The sequence below is a fragment of the Cibotium barometz genome, chromosome 1, assembly GCF_041138505.1.
Source record: "Cibotium barometz isolate CiBa-2024 chromosome 1, ASM4113850v1, whole genome shotgun sequence".
Classification (NCBI taxonomy): Eukaryota; Viridiplantae; Streptophyta; class Polypodiopsida; order Cyatheales; family Cibotiaceae; genus Cibotium; species Cibotium barometz.
The window spans coordinates 68,142,481-68,157,688 of record NC_141046.1 but is presented as its reverse complement, the minus strand read 5'-3'; positions in this window follow the sequence as shown (position 1 = coordinate 68,157,688).

Below are 15,208 nucleotides of genomic sequence, written 5' to 3'. Positions count from 1 at the left end.
TGCACAGTCAGGGTGCACTTTTTGCTTTGTGTGATCTGACAAATTAACATTTTATTTCCTTGACCCTTCTCAATGTATGCTGAAGGGCAATCAAATGTGTCAGCTCTTTGGGCCTTCTTCAAGCATCTGTCTATACAAATGTAATGTCCTCTTTGATTGGCCATGCTTAACCAATGATGTTAGCATAGCATTCCAAGAAACGGTGTCTCAGCTCTCATTATGTGTGTGTGTAATATATTTTTATTTATTTGTATAGATGTAATATGTGTATGAGTGCCTTGGCTAGCCCATAATGCGGGTGCTTTCATAGACATATACAAATGTTCACTTTGAACTCGTGGTGGTGATCTTATCAACAGGGCCCATTGTGTGAGAAGCTTTTTATATAAGTATGTAGATAGATGGGTGGCGCAATATGCCGAACTGAATGAAATTATAGGCACATGGTCAACCATAACATAGTTGCAAACATTCGCTGGATTCTCACGTTTGTAACACCTTACAAACTTGAATTTTTTTGTAACATAAAAATTTGGGTGGCTGGCCATGTTTTAGGTTTTTTTTTGGGTAGCGTGTAAATACTAAACATTGGGTAGCATGGCTCATCAAGTTGTTAGTAGTTATTCATCTCTTGTTAAGTTGTCTTCACTCTCTTGAGCTGAATATGCTCTAAGATGTTGCCTCGACTCTTGACTCTCGAAAATTTGGTCTATACTCTCAACTCTAGTCTCTTAATTAAAATTTTAAATTTTATCTTGTAAATTCTAAGTCTGAATCTTAGTTTTGTGTTCTCTTTTCTTGTCCCATTATTAGTAATTTGGGCATACATTTTATGATTTTCTTGTCCCATTATTAGTAATTTGGGCATACATAAAATGTCACGAATAATGCATCTCAGCCAAGGTTTTAGAAGGCCACTGTTACAAAGAGCCTCGAGAGTTAACACTGTAGTAGCAACACCGCCACCACCATTGCTAGTGCGCCTACTATTCTGGGAGAATTGCAAAACCTGAAGGCACAGAAGGGCTACAGAGTTAGGATCTCCTCCGTTGAGCAATGCACTCATGTCCACGGGCGCATACATAGCTAGCGAGAGCAAGACTCATCAGTATGCAGCACCCTGTCCTCCTCCCTCTACCCTCCACGTTACCTGACATACACACCTTCCATCACTCCTCCTACCCTCCTCCATGCTACCCTAAACCCACCTCCCCTCCTCCCTTTACCATCCATGCTGCCGCCTTTCCTTCCCACCTTTACCCTCCACCGAGACTGGATGAAAATAATTTATATTTGATACATTTTAAGCAAGAAAGTGATCGGGAAACATTGAAGTTGGGGGACAGGGGGAGCACACGCGTACACATGCTCAAAGAATCCATCAAAAATATATATATATATATATAGAGAGAGAGAGAGAGAGAGAGAGAGAGAGAGAGGGGATTGTACTTGGACGGAATCAACTTCCAATATAGAAAGTACTTGGAGCAGCGTTGCCTTGCAACCGGCCTGCACAAGCAAAAAAAGGAAGCAATCATAATAGCAAAAGGGGGAGAGAGAGAGAGAGAGAGAGAGAGAGAGAGGGAGGGCTCACCCAGCACACAAAAGGTGACTCCTTGCAATATAATGGAGAGACGGAGAGAGAAAGAAAGAAAGATATATTAACGTCTACAAGAGGCCAAAGTGGCCTATGAGACAAAAGTACCAATACATCCAAAACTCAAGGAAACTAAATGTCCTACGTATAAAATGAAAAGCATAAATTGAAAAACAACTAGCTATAACATGTGGCCAAAGAGGAACTAGTGGCTTGATACAACTGTCAGAACAAGGCACATTTGATAAAAGTGTGGAACTGGAAAAATGGTAGGCTATGGGAAGCAACTGAGATAGACTCATCCCATAATGTCTTGCATAGGTCAATCCAACATAGACAGGCTGAAGCACCGAGGTCATGCCACACGACGCCGTGTGCCAATATCGCTTGTATCCTCTAATAATGTCTCGAGTGGGACTGCTGGGTCATGGGGATGTCGTGCTCTACATAGCTCTCCAGCTCTGTCCAGGGTGACTTCTTGAGGTGGCTATGTGGTCAATGGTGCGCGGGGTCACTGTTGCTGCTTTGAAGAAGTCGGTAAGGGTGCGTTGGCATGTGTCTCGGACATGTCCCCCCTGTATGGAGTGTAGGATGGGGTCTCAGTGTCTGCGCAGCTCGAGGAGAAAAAGTCAAAGGCAATGTTGGTCTGAGTAGTGCATCACTTTGGAAAATGGCCCAAATCCATCTTGGAAGAGGAAATGAAAGCACCCTTGGATCTCGTAGTACATTGGGCACCAACATATGTAGTGCTCCTCAGTCTTTGGCTCCAGCCTATAACAAAGCTGGCAAATCCGATCCTCTAGGGCAATGGAGACGGCTACATATCGACCGATCTCTATCCTCAGCTGATGTGAAGATGTGCGGATCTAGACAATAGCACATGAGAGAGGTGAATATCCATATACCTCGAGCGGACAACAAAACCATCAGGGGATAAGTGGAGAAGATGCTCTCGGTAGAAAGCCATCTTTGTCCCTAGTGGCTCGTCGGCCGGTGTGATCCATGTGCGTGCTATGTGCAGTTGAATGATATCCATCTTGATTATCTTGTTGAGCTCATTTCAACTCAACTCCAGGAAGGGGGAGTTGAGGCTGTACTATAACAGTGGAAGGCGGTCCATATGCATACCATGTAGCTGTAACCATGTGCTAGTCTGGGCATACCAGCACTCCGTGTCGCCCTGTGATGCGAGCTATTTGGACGACTCTAGCGCGAGTCTAGAGTATCTGTTCCTGGAGAGTATGTGGAAGGTCTTGATGTGGTTATCTAGAAAGCTAAATCAAGATAAGCTACAACTAGATGATGTTTAGAAGTGTAGCCATTTATATGGTAGGGATTTGTGGACGTAGCTAATAATGGGTTGGGCCACTTTTTCCCTCTTTAGGAGGTTTTTTCCTCTTAGCATATGTACACACTCTTATGAGTATGTGTAAGTGACCTTATCATGTCACTTCACTTGTACTTCACTTATGCTTCTATTTATCTCTCCTTGCTTGCTAGATCTATGTTTGTGTTGCTACCTTGATCTCTACTCGAATAATTGGTATCACAGCCCTCACCCCCTTGTCATCTTCTCCTTGAGCTGCTCTTTTTGTTCTTTTGATTATCTCAAAAGCTATCCTCTTAGGTGGAGAAGGTATACCCTATAGTGTGTTGTTAACTATGTCAAACATTTGGCGAATGCCTGAGAGTGGATGGTGGAGAATGCAATTTCACAGTCCCATTCGCTGCCCGTGGCAATGTTGAGCAGGAACGAAACGATCACCGTGCTACTGTGGGGTGGCCCCTCGGGAGTGATGGAAAATCACACAGACTCGGAGGGTAGCCATCGTCTTTTTTTCAATTTTGGATTTTCTACATTGTAGTAGTAGTATTTCGTGTGCAGCACGGCCATCGTCATCTTCAACAACTTCAACGTCATCAACATTATCATTGATAATTTACATTCTTGCTAAGTATTATTTCCACACTATATACCTATAATTTTGCATATAGTTTATAGGTATTCTTTTTAATCAGTGATACATTTAGGATGCTTTCCACACGCGAGGATAAGCTTGACACGCGACCAACTACCCGTTGTGGTTCTATATGATGTGTTATGTATTTGTCGCCCAAAGAGCTTTGAAATGTTGTTATTAGCATTGAGACACACCCTATCTCACTAGCACAACAACATAGTATAGGTACTTTGGATGGTGATACGAGTTCTGATGTAACGCACACCTTATCTCACCAGCACAATAACATAGTGTAGGTACATACAAGTTTTGATGTAACTGTGGGATCCACCTTTGCACTACCCACAACTAAACAAGCCATCAGATGATGCCAGGGATGCATAGGCACATGCATTTTGGTGAAAGGAGTATTATTCCTCATATTTGTTCATGTAAAACTATGAAGCATGCTTGGGATGCGCTTGCTGTGATTTTGGCAGGTGTGTAATGAGGCATGGGTGGGCTACTTACACACAAGCAGTTAGAATCTCAGCATATGAATGAGGTAGATGTAATATGGGTGGGCTACTTACACACAAGCAGTTAGAATCTCAGCATATGAATAGGTAGATGTAATAATGGATGCGTTCCTCACACAAGGATTACAAATCTTGAGGAGCAGTTTGCATGTATTGATGAGGCCTATCTAGACATATCTTTGGTGTCTACTGTTCTCCACAGCTCTACTGGATTCATACCAAGGTTTTGTATCTACACTTTGGCTCATGATGAAGAGTAACCCCAATGCCCTTACTTTTGATGAGTTGGTTACAGCAGTGCTCTTGTAAAAGAAGAGCAATCTTAACAAAACCAAACTAGTATATGTATGGGAGATCAGGCATTTGTTGGTCAAAAAGGTAAAGGCAAAGCCTTTTGTCAGGGTGGTTATAAGCTTAAGGTAGAATCAACCCAGTCTTTTGGAAAAAATATCGAGAAGGGGGGTGATAAGCCTAAGAAGAAAGGCAACTTCAACTACTATCAGAAGCTAGGCCATTATATCAATGAATACTAAAAAAATAGCCTAGAGAAGAAGAAGAAGAAAGAGTCAGGCATGGTTGTGGCTGATACATCAACACTTAGTAGTGCTGAAAAGAAGGAGTTAGTGACTATGCACATGATGATTGTGGGCATTCATTGTGTATTGAACTTATGATCCCTCTGTCCATGATGTATACATGTCAATGATAGATTCGTTGGTATTTTGATAGCGGTTCTAATAGCAAGAACATTACTTCTTAGCGTGAATTATTTTCCTCCCTTAAGTCTACTCCTCAAGGAGGCATAGTCACATGTACAAGAAACTCCTCATATTGAGTGAAAGGAGTTGGTAAGTTTGTGCTCATTGTTGTAAATGATAGTGGGAAAATCACTCTCTATGAAGTCTTGTTTGTTCCACATATCAAAAAGAACTTGCTATCAGTTTTTGCTATTCCTTGGGCAAGCCTAGTGGTCAGATTTGTTGATGAGAGCTCTACAGTTCATGACTAGAGTGATGGAGATATCACTATGGTATTGGGTACTCTAAGCCATGGGCTTTATAGGTTGGACATATATGAGAGAGTAACACACAATGCTTGTTCAGTTACTGCCATTCCCTTAAGTCTACTCCTCAAGGAGGCATAATCACATGTGCAAAAAACTCCTCATTGAAAGGAGTTGGTAAGGTTGTGCTCACTATTGCAAATGATGGTGTAATAATCACTCTCTCTAAAGTCTTATTTGTTCCACATGTCAAAAAGAACTTACTGTTAGTCTTTGCCATTCCTAGGGAAAGCCTAGTGGTCAGACTTGTTGATGAGAGGTCTACAGTTCATGTCCAGAGTGATGGAGATATCACTGTGCTATCGGGTACTCTAAGCCATGGGCTTTACAAGTTGGACATATATAAGAGACTGACACATAATTCTTGCTCATTACGGCCACATGTGATATGAGTGACACATAGCTATGGCATGCCACTTTGGTGACTTGAATTTTGACAGTTTGTTATGCCTTAAAAGATAAGAGATTGTGTCAGATTTGCCAAAGCTTGAGACCCCTGTTAAACATGTATGTAAAGGGTGTATTTCGGGAAAGATGCAATGGGCATCCTTCTCAAAAGATGAATCAATAAGGGATGCCCAAAAATTACAGCTTATACATATAGTGATTGTACTCCTTTTCCATACAGCTTATACATATAGTGATTGTACTCCTTTTCCATACACTTTTTGTAATCCTCACCCTAGCTTAGATATTTTTTATATGGCCAAAGGCCCACCTTTGTAATGGAAGAGCCCAGCCATATAAGGCTTGTATATATAAAGAGAATATGTACCCCATAAGTGTGGGCGGTCGAGCAAAGCACACATGTATATAAGTGACTTATGAGAGTGTGGAAGGCAACTTTTCGTAATATAATCTACTATTGAGCTCAAGCGTGGGATCCTTGAATTCTTGCTTATCTTGTTCTCTTCTATATTCTTGCATGCTTTCCATTCTTATGTATGTTTTAGGCTATGGAGTCTTGTAGAGCTTGCTTGCTTGCATGTATGAGTGATGTTGGTGTGTGTGTGTGTGTGTGTGTGTGTGTGTGTGTGTGTGTGTGTGTGTGCATGAGGTGAGCATGCTTGGTTGATAATAGCTAGATGTAGTGTGTGTGTGTGTGTGTGTGTGTGTGTGAGAGAGAGAGAGAGAGAGAGAGAGAATAGAGAGGAAGCATGCTAGCCTCTCCCTCTTATGTGATTTTTGCAATTGGATTATGGAGGTCCAAGCATTGGATTAGTGTGGAACTTGAGGGCTTGACCACCCTTGAGGTTTCCATTCTCGTCGTCGTGCAAGCAATGCATTGTCAAGACTCTAGATGGGTTTATACTCCTTGGTGTTGACACGCTTGTAGTGTGGCTACAACTTCTCTTCTCTACACAAGAAATGCCCACTACCAAGGAGTAGAACTAGTTCTAGAGTGGAATAGAGACACTCTATTGATCTATTGTTCATCTTTATGCCATATCTACATTTCAAAGACTTATGTGCACAGCATACAAGGATTTCCTACAAAAGTTCTTAGAGATCTTCATGGACGATCTTTCTGTGAACTCAAATTCGAGACAAGAGCATATACCCCACTTGTGGCTCTAGTGTTGGAAAGATGTTAACATTACATATTATGTCTAAACGCACAAAAATATTGACTCGTGTGGTTAGGCACGATGTAATCCTAGGGCATGTAGTGTCTAAAAATAGAATCTCCACACAGATGAAGGAAAGATCCGAGTGAATGTAGAACTTGAAAGACTCAAAACACGAAAAGCAATCCAAATTCAGGGTATTATGGTCGCTTCATATTCATGTATGTAAAAATTGCTAGATCGCTATATGACACGTGGTTGATCTAAGTGATTGTATAACTTGAAAGACCCAAAACATCAAAAGCAATCCAAAGATTCATGGTTCACATAAGGTATTATAGATGCTTCATATTTATTTATACAAAATTTTCTAGACCGCTATATGCCATGTGTGGATATGTTTTGTGTAGATTGAGGAGTGCGGAGTCATTCTATAAACTTACATAGGACTTGATAACAACTCTGATTCTTAGAGCGCCAAGGTGGGATATCATCTTTTCCATGTACATATAGATGTATCAACTTATGCTATAGGATGCATATTAGCTTAACCTGACAAAAAGAACATATAGTTTCTTATTAGTTATGATATAGGATGCATATTGCTCAACCTGGCAAAAAGAACATGGAATTTCTTATTAGTTATGCTAGAAAACAACTCAATGATCCAAAGAAGGATTATACACCCATAGAGAGGGAGGGCTTAGCACAATAAAGAAGTTTCACCATTATCTTTTGGTGAACAAGTTTATATTTTTTGTAGAGCATCATGCTTTGCTTTACCTTGTGAACAACCCATGCGGCATAGGGCAATTTTTCTTGAATTTGACTTCACGAGTGTTAGTTCGCAAACATCTCGTCAAGGATGATCACCTATCAATAATTTCCAACAAGGAGGGACCAACATGGGTTGAGGACAAACTTTTAGCTGCATCTCTATTTCAAATAAGATTAGTGCCAAGGTGGAGTTACGAGATTGCTAACTCCTTGAGCAATCGCCTTCCTTTAGATGAGACCATGTCCCTAAGAAGAAAATGCTAGTTAGTGAAGGCAACAGTCCCATACACCCTCATTTAAAGATAATTCTATAGGAGAGGGAAAGATGATGTCTTAAGACTGTGTATGCAAAGAAAATGCCAGTTAGTGAATGCAGTAGTCTGATACACCTTCATTTCAGGACAAATCTAAAGGAGATGGAAAGATGATGTCTTAAGACTTTGCATATGCGAAGATGAGTAAATTGATATTCTAGAACAACCTCATACAAGAGTCCTTGGAGGGTACTTTGGAGGAGACATCACAGCAAGAAAAGTCCTATATATGTAGGACTACGGTGGCCGACACTCTTCGATGATGCAATGGAATATGTCAATGTTGCGATGAGTGCCAGTGCTTCACCATTTTACAAAAGGATAGGATTCCATTATAGCTAATATGTCTGTAAGGCCTTTCACTAAATGGAGCATTGACTTTGTAGGACCTAATAGCCCAGCTGCTAAAGCACGCAAGCATGATACATCATCTTGGCTACTACCGACTATGTGACCACGTGGGCTGAGGCTAAGACTAGTAAAAGCGGATGGGGGAACAACCTCCAAGTTTATTTAGGACCACATCATCATTAGATTTGGATGTCCTTTGGAGCTAATAGGCAACCAAGGGACCAATTTCTTAAGTGCCGTGGTGGAATTTTTCTTATAAGAACTGATGTAGTATGTAAGTCTTCCCTTTACTATCCACAAATGAATGGACAGGCTAAAAGCATGAACAAGGTCCTATGCATTGTGCTTACAAAGACAATCAAAGAATCAAGGACAAATTGGGAGAGTAGAAGATCTCATCCACTTTTAGGCTTATAGAATTGCCTATAAAAGCTCAATTGGGACTATACCATATAACATAGCCTTTGGATTTGATGCTATACTCTTAGTTGAATTCATGATCCCTACCCTGAGGGTGGCAAAGCAAATGCAATGGATGGATAATGAGTTGTCTGATGACTTGTAGAGCTTGAGAAACTAGACAAAGCAAATGGAATTTGGATGGATAATGAGTTGTCTGATGACTTGTAGAGCTTGAGAAACTAGACAAAGCACGTAAGACCCCTACCCCCCTCTTTCTAGTCTTTGATTAGCCACAGTGGAAGTGTTTTATCTTTGGGGTAGAGAATCTTCACTTGGGGCCTCTCTTACAATTATCTTTACCATTGGCTATCCTAGCGACGTTCAACTAGAAAAATCCCTTAGTAGAGAAATGCAAGTAATTCCTCTCGACATTAAAATCTCAACTTTACTCATATTATTTCCCCTTTTAATTCTCACAAGAAGACCTTTCTATTGGCTTCCTAAGGCTCAACAAGAAAGATCGTACTGCTTAATTAAAGAGAGACAACCATTGAGTGTATTATTTCATGAATTTTTCTAAGATTTTGGTTTTGGTTTTGGAAAGTACCCGAATCTTGAGGTCCATATTGCCACCAAATTTCCATTGTTTATTGGTTTCTTAGCTACTTATACTAGTTTGGGGCTAGTCCCATCCAATCCTATGGGTCTTAGCCTTCCACCTGCTGATCATCAATGGGTCTATGAATCCAACCTTTTTCAATTAAGGTTACTGGGGTTGTGCCTGGGTATTAAGGAGTATTCTGCCAGCCCCCTAGGCTGGCATTTATTATTTTGGAATCATGAAAAAATACAGGCATACCACTAAAATTTCAGAACACATGCACACCTCAACAATTTTACTCACACATTCTTTTCTTGTTTTAACTTCAAATAGTCCTTATTTTAGAAAACCATCGCAATTATCGGATCCTTGAGAATTTCTTCTTGCCATCAATCCATCATTTTCTGAGCACTTCATCCAAGTCTGAATGTTCCATATAACTTGTATTCCCATCACTTGAATTCATTGGGCCTTGTAACCCTCATCCTAAGTGAACTAGGCAACTCCCTTTATATGCCTACCAGGGGGTTATGTCCCCAGTAGACAGTTGATCATGGTAACCACACATGGTCCCAAGTCAACAAGACTTTAGCAAGGAGCCCCAGCCCTAGAAAATTGGTTGTACAATCACCCTTGGTCCCATGCCATTAGGACTTAAGCAGCTACCCACCATATAGAATCCCAACCCCAAATATAGTAAAACATGGCAACCACTCTAGGTCTCATTTTCATACCACAAGGAAGGGTTTAGTTGTGGAAGACTATTACTATGAGAGTGCACTCCATAGTCAACCTATGTGAACACCACTTCGGCATTCCCAGGACACAAGATACGACCTCAAATACCACTTAAGGCAGCCAACATATCCACTTTATCAATTCATAACATTTTCTTATCAACAACAATAATCTGTGTAAAATAATAACTAAAACAACTAAGCAACCCTTTTTTCTTAACTCAAAGTCATTTTGAGGGCCCCTAATTTTTTCAAGCCTACACTTTCCTTTTTTTGCGGATCCTACTTTAGTGGGATTCTATCCTTCTAAACTCCACATTAGAGTCTATAGAAACTAATCATTTACTTATTCTAAAAATCTCTTTGCATTCTTCATTCTCAAGATTTTTCGCCACCATGATTTGTGGTGGTTCCCTTGAATATACCAACATTTAGATCTTTTCAAGAAGAATTAACCACAATCTCAACGTGGGACAAACCTGGACCTTGTAGGCAAATTCTAAAAGTAAGCTTGTAGTAGGAGAGTCCTTGCCATTCTTTCCTATGCAAGACTTCTTCACAAATCTAAGTCCAGCTTGGATCGCTTGCCAAAAAAATAGGTTTAGTATAACTTTATCCATCATTCCATAATTGTATGACATAATTGAGTCCTTTATACCAAGGAAAAATTGATTACATTAGAATTAGATTTTTAATAGATTTGACAAACAAGATAAAGAATCTTTGTAGTGGCTTTTTGGTCACTTGGTTTACCCATTACCTTTGAGTAATCTTACTTGGGCCATATGCCATCTTGCAGGGATTATCCCTTGATCCATTTGCAAGGGGGGGTTCCATTGTCCTATGCCTTAGACCACTCTGGACAACTAAATTCATTTTGGAGGACTCAAGATTTCACTCTTAGCAAGGTCTATCATTGTATTTATTAATTTTTATGATTAACCATGAATTATGGTACTAATACTTGTCATTCTCATGAATTGCACACAATCAAATAGGTTATAACAAGCTTAGGATCCTTAGAAGTATTATCTCATGCTTGTTCAATGAGCTTTCTTATTATGAGTCTTCTTACCAGTTTTTTATAGAAGTTTAAGAATTAAGCCTATGATAAGTGACTCAAACTACATACTTTCTTACCCTTAAGTTTTATGAATATGAAACCTTAATAATCCCCTTTCATTCTAACCTTTTTCTATGCATTATCTTGACCCTTCGATTCATCTCATTCGGACTAAGGAGTCTTTTTGGAAAAGGGTTAACTCTTGTTTATAACATATAAGCGAGACTATACTTCAATGTAAGCTTCCCTTATGAGATTCGTAACTTACCATTCATGGCATATGCAAGGATAATCTACTTTGAGATAAACTTTTAGAAGATCAACTACCAAAATTAATTTCTTATTAGTCCCAACATACACAAGATCTAACCATCCTTAAATTGAAGTATGCAAATAAGATCAACTAATGTAACAACCATCACTATACTTTTGGTGAATCTAAAACATGAGATACCAACTATGAAGACTAAGCTCGATTACATGAAAGATTTAGATTCTTCTTACATGGATCCTAATATAAGAGACCTACTTAGCCTCATTTCCTTACTTTAATTCAAATCCATGAATGCACCTTTTCATACCATTATGATTCAAATATATGAGAGTTTTGTCAACATTCAACTAGTTATAAGACCTAGCCATGCGTTTACAAGCTAAAGTATAAGATCTAGCATGCTTGTATATAAAAGAAGTCCATACTTCAACCAAAGCATAAGACCTACCATCTTCACGAGTTCAATCAAGACTATACTTCCAATAAACCTAATATTTATCATGCTGATGAACTAATAATGAGGTTTTTCCTTTCAAGAACATCATTCATACAACCCAATTCTTAAGCTCCGATCCATGCATGTGAGATTAAATATTTATCGTAAATCCCTCCATTTATTTAAATAAAGATTAGATATTCTCATAATATTCATAAACTAAACCCATGTTAATCATTCTCATAAGCCTTTTTGAGATCTATCTTCTTTTATTAGGATATCAATCAATGCAAGGTATCATATGAACAAAGTTAATGAACCAAAGCATCAATAGTTAAAATCCATAACTCTTCTTTAGTCAATGTAACCTATCATATAAGAACAAAGATAATGAACAAAAGCATCAATAACTTCAATAGAAATCCATAACTCTTCTTTAAGCAATGCAAGCTATCATATGAGGCAACCAAACCCAAGTGATGGAGTGGTATATACACACAACAATCTTAAGAAGAGGAGTTAACTCATAATACAAGAGAAGTGGGATGTGGAAGCAAAACCAAAACATAACATAAAATTTCACATATAAGCTTACACTCCTTTAGCAATGCTATGAAATAGAAGGGGGAGAGATACCTTGAGTAAAAGAGAGAGATTTTCTTGATTGGGGTGGAGAAGAAGAAAGCTCCACACATGTAGCAAAAAGAATAAGAATGAAGATTGCCCAAAACAAGGGATAGGTGGGCTCTATGTATAGTAAAAAGCAGGGCTTCATTAGTGTTAATTATTTGCATAATGTATGTATTTATTATTTTTATCGACATATAAGATTCTTTGAGTCTTCAAGCTCATTAGACCCCTTTTGCTAATCATTTTAAAAAGTCTTTTAAGGTCCTTGGATTAAGCCCATATGTTTTATTCTTTTTATTGACACATAAGATTCTTTGAATCTTCAAGCTTATCCGGCCCTTTTTGCTACTTTAAAAACTCTTTTAAGGTCCTTAAGGCTCCATAAGTTGAGTCCTTTTTATACATCATATGGAGAAGGACAAAGTAGGATTTAGAAATTCTTTTTAGTTGACACATAAGATCATTTGAGTCTTCTAGCTCATATTGGGACGTTTTAATACATCACTTTAAAAGTTCTACATAAGGCACATGGAGAAATTCAATGAAAGCTTATTGGGCCCCTTATCTCTCACTAATCACACTATTTATTGGGCCCCTTATCTCTCACTAATCACACTATTTATCTTTACTTTCTTTTTACTTAGCTTCTTTTTATACTTATGCATGTGCTAAAATGTCATAAGGTTATTAAACCTTAGAAAGATCATTCAAAGGTTTAAGACTTGAAGGTTATACCTTATAGCTTACATCATTTAAATACATTCTCCTAAGGTTTAAGCCTTTAGATAATGACCTTAGGTTTATCTAGTTTATGTCAATAACTAAGGTCTCTTTAGCTACCCATTTTTTCTTATTTTTTCCAATGAATTCTCTAAGCTAGGTTACACCTCTTTTCATTATTTTGGAGGATCACTTACTCTTGGTGCTATGTGAAAAATCCTAATTGGGGAGGTGTTGCATGCTAAGTAGTCCTTGTTGAATTATGTTTGTATTTAACCCATATGAGTTATTTAACAACTCAATAATAATTTTTGGCATTCGACTAGGGTTTAAGATAAAATTTAACTACTTTTTCCTTCATGTTTCCATGAGGCTTTCTAGCTCTCTAGGCTTTGATTCCTTGGTCTCACCAGATTCAATTTGACTACGTAGATGGGTTGTCTCTTCCTAAGTCCTTTTAGTAGGTTAGAATCTTTCACTAGTTGTTGGTAGTTCCTTGGACCTTATTTCCTTGAAGGTCAAGAAAAGAGATGGTCGCCTTATGGCAATGAAATGTCAACCTAATATTTTGAGAGCCAATCCATTCCAAGGATTCTATCATAGGTACCTAGAGGTAAGACCTTGAATTTACATTCAGTGGTGTTCCCATCTAAGAGAAACTGAATGGGATCTATCTCATGTTAAGTGAATAGGATTTTTCCACTTGCCAACTCAACTTACATAGGCTTTCCTGATTTTTGTTCTAAGACTAGATTCCTTAAACATACTAGTGATATAAAAGAATAATTTCTACTTGAATTATTAAGAGATTAAATTTCTTATGCTGTTAGTCTGCTGGAGCTTGAATCACCGAGAATTATTTGTTTTGGCCTTGGTGTTCTATAGTTGCATGAATCTTACCTCTTCTTCTCTTCTTGGTCTACAATAGTGAGGTAATGGGCTGAGGAAAAGACATGCTTCTATAATTTCTCTTGTTTGGAGATGGAACTCTATTACTTTGGATAGAAATAGTTGGCCTTGGTAAGGAGAACTCTAATCATACTGGCTAGGTACAAAAAAGGCTTTGGTGGATTTGGGTAGTTTTTGATATGGTGACCCAATTTTGCTGACACCAAAAGCACTTACTTTCTCTATAGATCCTACTATGGTACTCTCTTAAATTTTTTGAAAATGAGGGTTGAGAATAGAATCCTCTTTCTAGCCTAAACCTTCCTCCCACTAGAATCTAGTTCACTCTGGCCTTGGGTTCTCTTTGGTGGAGGAGACTTGGAAACATTCCTTAGGGTAAAAGACCTCTTAGCGGGGTGGTAGGGATTTTTATGTGGCTTTGTTCGAGAAGGATTTTGAAAATTCCTCTACCATATGCTTTAGAAATTGATGCATGTTAGCATTTTTCACTAAGCTGTCAAGAGGTTTATCTACCAAAGTTGTTTATTTATAGAATGGTTACAAAGCCATCTTGCTAAGCTTTGGATCCAAGCAGTTTGAAGCAACGGCCAAGATGTTTCAATACAAACTTTTTATGAGGAAAATATAGGCTAAGATAGTTAACCATGGTAAGATATTCGCCCATGCAGTAACCCATGTTTGAAAAGAAAAAGTTGAAAAGTCATACTCAAAAACTTGCTTATAGCATGGGTACATATGTACAAGACCTTATACAACTATGCTTTAGTTCCAAGTAGTTTATGACCATGAGGTTTGAATACAAACGTTTATCAGGAAAATATAGGCTAAGATGGTTAACCATGGCAAGATATTTACCCATGCAATAGTTTCATAACCTAGAGATTCTATAGTCTTTCACTAAGTCAAAACCCATGTTTGAAAAGAAAAAGGTGAAAAGTCATACTCAAAAATTTGCTTATAGCATGGGTACAAGTTCCAAAAAGAGATTCCTAGATTTAATTATATGTATAAGACTTTATCCAACTCTATAATTTATATATTCTCAAGGCCTCTAAGGATTTTTACTTCCCAAACAACTTAGCAAACGATTACCATGAGGAGATACAAACTTTATATGAGGGAGATACATACTAATATGGTTAAGTCTTCTAACAAATTCTCTTATGAGCCGTGGGGGGCCGTGGAGTTTATGAGCATATTAGATTTACATTTTAACTACATGGCCATCATGGTCAAGAAGCTATGTCAAAAAACAAAATGGCATATTTGCTTTTTTGTCATTACAAA